At 55.6% G+C, this 6,167-nt stretch overlaps 1 protein-coding gene across 1 annotated transcript in view; it reads right to left on the bottom strand.

Moving 5' to 3' along the window:
• Nucleotides 1-6,167, bottom strand: part of SLC26A9 (solute carrier family 26 member 9) — a 22,700-nt gene that overhangs the window by 16,116 nt on the left and 417 nt on the right. The window lies entirely within an intron of this gene.

The following is a 6,167-nucleotide window of genomic DNA, read 5'->3' as shown; positions in this document are numbered from 1 at the left end:
ATCATTCCCAGCCTGTCCAGCATCCTTCAGCATCATTCCCAGCCTGTCCAGCATCCCTCAGCATCATTCCCAGCCTGTCCAGCATCCCTCAGCATTCCCAGTATTCCACAGCATTCCCAGCCTGTCCAGCATTCCCAGCCTGTCCCACACCCCTCAGCATTCCCAGTATTCCACAGCATTCCCAGCCTGTCCAGCACCCCTCAGCATTCCCAGTATTCCACAGCATTCCCAGCCTGTCCCACACCCCTCAGCATTCCCAGTCCTCGCTGGCCGCGGCTGAGAGCCCGGGTTCCTCTAGGAAGTGATGCTCGGGGAGATAACTGTTGCTAACTCACGGCAGTGATGAAGATGCCCAAACATCCCGGCAGACCAGTCCTGCCCGGTATCTGGGTCTCACCAGAGGGATGATGAGCTCCCTTTTTTTACCGTGCCCAGAGATGCCTGGGGAGAGGGGAGAATCACCCCGAACTGGCCGGGCTGGGAGGGGAGGGAGGAAGTGGTCAGGTATAAAACGAGGATCTCGGTAATTATTTGTGTTTTGGCGTGTATCTAAGTGGGTCATTGCCCAACACAGGAGGAGAAGAGGGGGTGGAAAAAGCCGGTGATTCAGGCAGGAGAATGTATCCAGAAACAACATCCAGGTTGCTGAGAGCTTACGGAGCGATCTGAACGTGCCAGAACCTCCCCTCCCCTCTCCGGGCGCTGCTGAAAGTCAGGGCACACCTTGGCATCGAGTCTGGGACGAGCAAAATGTCCTTCCACAGGGCTGGAGAGAGCCCTGGCTGACACCTTGGGGCGGAGGACAGCAGGAGATTGTAGCAGAGCAGGGCAGGAAGGAAAGGATGATGCAGGGAGCCGAAACTTTGGGGAGAATTTAGGTCAGCAGCATCATTATGCAAATAGCAGCTAATGGGTCGAGAAAGGGAGGTCATCAACCCCTCTCCTTTAGAGATCACAGGGGCCATCTGGAGCGCTCTGCTGTAAAACTGCCCCGGCCCTGGGCTGTTTGTGATTCCAGCTCTGATCTGCACACCCGGGGCTCAGAGAGACCCCAGCCCACGGCTTTGGAGCAGAGAGGAGACCCATCCCTCTTCCTGCAGTGCCAGGAGCCTGACCCAGTGCCCAGGGCATCCCTGCTGCTCCTTTTCCCCTGGAGATTCCCCTCCAAGAGCAAGGACGAGCTTTGCCTTCGGATCACGGAACTGATCGGTGTCCTGGGCTCTTCCCTGATGGTTTTCCCACGTTTCCCGTGTTCCAGAGGCTGTCCCCAGCCTTTCTCCCAGCCCCACAGCTCTGCTTGGAATTTCCAGTTCTCCCTGGTGAGTATTTTGTAGGTCCAGACTCAGCAACAGCTTCTGAGAGCTGATGAACCCACCCGAGTTCCTGGTGGTCTCTCTGATCTCCATCCTTCTGCCACCAATTAAATCCCAGCTCTTTAATGAATTTTCCCAGCTGAGAGAAAGTGCTGGCAATCAGGAAAAAATAATAAACAGAGCAGGTATAGAGGAGAAAATATCCCCATGATTAAATTCCATCTTAAACAAACAGGCTTGTGATGTCAGCGTCTCGGACAGAGTCAAGTTCTTGACTTGGCTTATCACGGCCTTGCCCTAGATCAAACAGCAGCTTAAACCTCTGAGATTTGGGAATTAAAGAGCACGAGGAGCTGCGTGGCTGCTCCTTGAACACAAGGCAAAGCCAGCTGGCCGGGAGCTGGTGGGGTGAGCCCACGGCAAGCTGCAGAGCTGGTTTAAACCCTGCAGCTGGGGCAGGAGCCCGGAGCAATTCCTGAGTGAGGAGGGGAAAGCGGAGTGCCAGCCAGCTGCTGCATTGCTGGGACCAGGTTCTTCAACATCTCTCTTCCATGTGAACATGGAAATAAGGGACAGGGTCTGGGAGAGGAGCTCCAGGTGCTCACAGGTTTTCAGGCAGCCCATTCCTGCAGTGGGAGATGCTCTGAAATGTTCAGTTTGACCTTGCTGAGTACACAAATGGGATGTGATACTCGGAGCACATGAGAGCAGAACTGCCCTGCTCCAGCGAGGTGATGTGGGTGACCAGTGTTGTCCCAGCAGGTCACGAGTGTCCCCTCAGTCCAGACCTGGCTGACCCCAGCCCTGCCAGTCCCAAACCAGGCTGTGCACGCCAGGCACGGACCTTTTCTCCCAGAGTTCGCCCTGCAAACACCCTCACTGAGCTCTTATCTGCTGTCCCCGTGCTGGTGATAGCTGTGCTAGAGGAAAGTCACATTGAGGTTCCTGGCTGTGGTTGATAGGAGCCACTGGCACAAAGCCACTTTCCTGCGCTGACGTAGGCACAGAACAGGAGCTCCAGTCCAAGGAATGAGTCAAAATTTGGTGAGAGAGACACCTGATCCCTGCCTTAGGTGATACACGGCCCCAAACCCATCCCAAACTGGATTCAAGGAATGAATGCCCCATTCAACCGGCTGCTTCTTAATTTTAAGGATTAAAAATCAGTGCTCTTGAATGAAATAACGCTTCCACCTTTGCCTGCCCCTCTCCATCCCCATTCCCCTTGTGCAAGGCACACCCAGCCCTGTGTGCTGTTTGCTTCAGCACTGGGTTCAGAGGTCCAACCTTTTCCCAATCCCGTGTGAATCTCCATCCAAAACACCCCTTCCCAGCCCCATTGCCCAAGAAAGGGCCATAAAAGCAGCTCCCCCCTATCCCCCGGACCAGGAGAACGCAGGCACAGGTGCAAGGGTTTGGTTGCAACACCAGGACAAGGTCTTGACTCCTGTGCCCCTGGACCGGAGCCTTCAGCTCCGTGTCGGCCCAGCTGCGGCTGCAGGTGCCACAGCAGCCCTGGGGCAACGCGGTGAAAGGGCCCAGCTCCAGCAAGGTCAGCGGGGAAACCACCAGGTCCTCCCTGAGACCTGAGCGGCACGGGTGCTGGTCTCGTGGTGCCAGGTGTGGCCGTGCCAGATGTGACAGTGCCAGGTGTGGCGGTGCCAGGCTCTGTGGCACCAGGTGTGGCAGTGCCAGATGTGGCCGTGCCCAGATGTGGCCGTGCCAAATGTGACAATGCCAGATGTGGCGGTGCCAGATGTGGCAGTGCCAGGTGTCACCATGCCAGATGTGGCAGTACCAAATGTGACAGTGCCAGATGTGGCCATGCCAGATGTGGCGGTGCCAGGCTCTGTGGCACCAGGTGTGGCGGTGCCAGGTGTGGCCATGCCCAGATGTGGCGGTGCCAGGTGTCACCATGCCAGATGTGGCAGCACCAGGTGTGGCCGTGCCAGATGTGGCAGCACCAGATGTGGCAGCACCAGATGTGGCTGTGCCAGATGTGGCCGTGCCAGGCTCCGCAGCACCAGATGTGGCAGTGCCAGATGTGGCAGCACCAGATGTGGCAGCACCAGATGTGGCTGTGCCAGATGTGGCCGTGCCAGGCTCCGCAGCACCAGGTGCTCCCCCAGACTGAACTGTCCCTCCCGTCCTGCCGCACACCGCAGCGCCCAGGCAGGAGGAGAGGGAGGTTCCTGCTGTGGCTCCCTCAGCTCAGGGATTTCAGGAGATGTTGTAGAATTCACCTCTGCCATCGGGCACCGGCGGATTCACCCCCGCCCTTCCCGGTCATTCCCTGCACCAGGACCGAGTCCAGCTGATGGACAACACCAGGAACTCACCACCAAGGGACCCCAGGAGTTCAGCTGGGCCATTTGGGCACAAATTCTTTCCCACACTTCAAATTTGGTTGATTTAGTTTTGTTTTACCTTTGGCTCTGGATGGCCACAGCCTTCACCTACAAGTGATCCAGGAAGAAAAGCTGGTGGTGACAAAGACACATCTACAGTCCCATATTCCTGGTATTTTGGGGGGAAAAGAATCATTCCCAGTAATCTGGGGAGGGGGAAGAAGCAGGGGCAGGGGAGCAGGGGTCGTGGAGCACTGGGCACACACATTCGTCCCTGGGCTTTAACCTTTTCTTAACCTTTACCCATCAGAAATAGAAGAGGAAGACACCAGAAGAGCATATGAATCAGTAATGAAAAATATCCACGCCTCAGAAAAGGCAAAATGCCAGAATCCGTAAATTCAGTCAGAACTTTGCTGTTCCAGTCTGTTTTCCACGAGGAACCACCGTGATGGCTGGTGGAATAAAAGCCAGAGGGAGAAGGGGGTGAGAGGAGGTGCTAGCGGGCTCTGATGGATTTTGGGCAGGCATGGGATGGATCCTGTGCCACAGGGACCAGGAGGAGACATCTCTGCTTCCCTCCAGCTCCCACCTCCCACCCCTCTGCCCTGAGCTGCCCCTCATCCCCCAGGAGCTGCCGTCCCATTCCCCCATTCCCACAGAACAGCAGGCACTAAATCAATGTTTTCTTTCTGTTCAGATCCCATTTTTGGAGTGTTAAATAGGTGATTTCCATAAGGCAGATGGCCCTGTTCTCGTTGTGAGTGACCCAGCCCAGCGCAGGCAGCGGACAGAGCTCTTGTGCTGCGGGAGCTGGGCCGGTGCCAATGTTTGATGTACCACTTCACACGAGTTTCTAACCAAACTAGCTCTGTGACTGGTAACCAGAATAATAAAATCTGCATCTGCCAGCTACTGAGGGCGAAGCCAAAGTGTTTGGCTCACAGGGTGTTTATAAAGTGAAATGTTTTGATTCGGCAGCTCGGCTCCTGCGCTTTGCTGTGGGCACGGGGGATCTGCCCAGCACAAAGCCCAGGTTGGGCCCACTTTTCCTGGGGTGTGTTTGATTTACCCACTTGTCCCCAACCCCACCCCAACCCTCCATTGCTGCTGGAGCCTCATCAGCACCGCAGCTCCGCGAGGAAGGGCTTGGCTGGGGCGAGGCATTGGGCACATGGCCCGGGGTGCTGTGCTTTGGGATGGCCATAAACCCCATTTGCTCCTCCAAAAGCTTCCCTGCCCTGCTGTCCTCCCGGGCTGAGTGTGCCAGAGCACTGCCTGACCCCAACAGCATCTCAGCCCAGTCCCTGGAAGTGCTGTCTCCATCCCCTTCCCCTGGAAAAGGCAGGAGTGAACTGGGAAGGGCATTTAAAGGAAGGAGAAGTGAGATTTTGTTGTCCCTCAGCGCCACAGTCTCTGCTCTCCACGTGTCTCTGACACAGACCTTTCAAAGAGCAGGTGGGCAGCGCAAATCCAGAGGAATTAAAAAGTTTGCAGCGTTCCTGCAGCGCCTGGCAGCTCTGATCAGCGATGCCTGCTGAAATCTCACTCCTCCACATGCTCCCGCCCCGCTGGATCCACTCTCAGAGAAGGAAAAACACCTCTGGGGTCATCCCGTCCATCCTGTCCCGGAGGTGGAGGATGGGACGGCATTTCTGCACCGGGAATCTCTGACCCGGGGCAGAAACACTGCGTGACCAGGACAAATGTCACCACAGGGACTTATCTCTGAGGGAAAGAAGGTCCCCAGCTCCAGCTTTCAGCCTGCTTACAAATAAGGTGTGGACAAATTTTATCAGGGCAGAGCAGAAAGCATCCCAGCTGCTGGAGCTGAGGTTTTCCACCACGGAGCAAGACTGAGGGGATATTTCCTCTAGTTTATATACGAGGCAGCCTGCTCATACTGGACCCAAACGTCCCTTGAAACGGCACTGGGAGGAGCTGGAGACCCTGTACCCAGTGGGACAGGTCTCAGTCTGGGAGCACTCCTCATTCCCAGCTTTAAAATTCCCTCCTAACCTGCCTGCTAGCACCAGGATTTGGCATCTGGGTTTCAATCCAACCTTTCCTGGGTTGGATTCCTGTTCTTCCCAACCTCCAGGCTCTGGGCTCCACATCCCTTCCCTCTATCCCGGGATGTGCAACACCCGATTTGGGCTGCAGCATCCTCAGGGCAGCGACACTTTCCACAGTCCCAGGCACAGAAAGTTCTGGTCATAACAAGGCTCTGGGAACCGAGTGTTTCCCATCAGCGGTGCCTGTCCTGCATCAGGCAAATCCCTCCACACGTCTCAGCAGGAACCAGGCGGGATAAGATGGCAGGATTTATTCTAGCAATAATTAATTCGCATATTTGGCTCTTCCAGCCTCTCTCTTCGTAATAAATCAAGCTGCTGGATCGTTGGTGTTGCTAATTCCTGAGTAAATCTGCCGCCGTAAATCCCCTTGGCGGAAGGAGGGAGGAAAAGAGAAAGGGGGGAAGAAGGGAGAAAAAAATTAAAATTGA

This window comes from Parus major, chromosome 26, assembly GCF_001522545.3.
Source record: "Parus major isolate Abel chromosome 26, Parus_major1.1, whole genome shotgun sequence".
NCBI classification, from domain to species: domain Eukaryota; kingdom Metazoa; phylum Chordata; class Aves; order Passeriformes; family Paridae; genus Parus; species Parus major.
The sequence above is the reverse complement of the archived record's forward strand: the minus strand, read 5'-3'. Positions and strand labels throughout refer to the sequence as shown.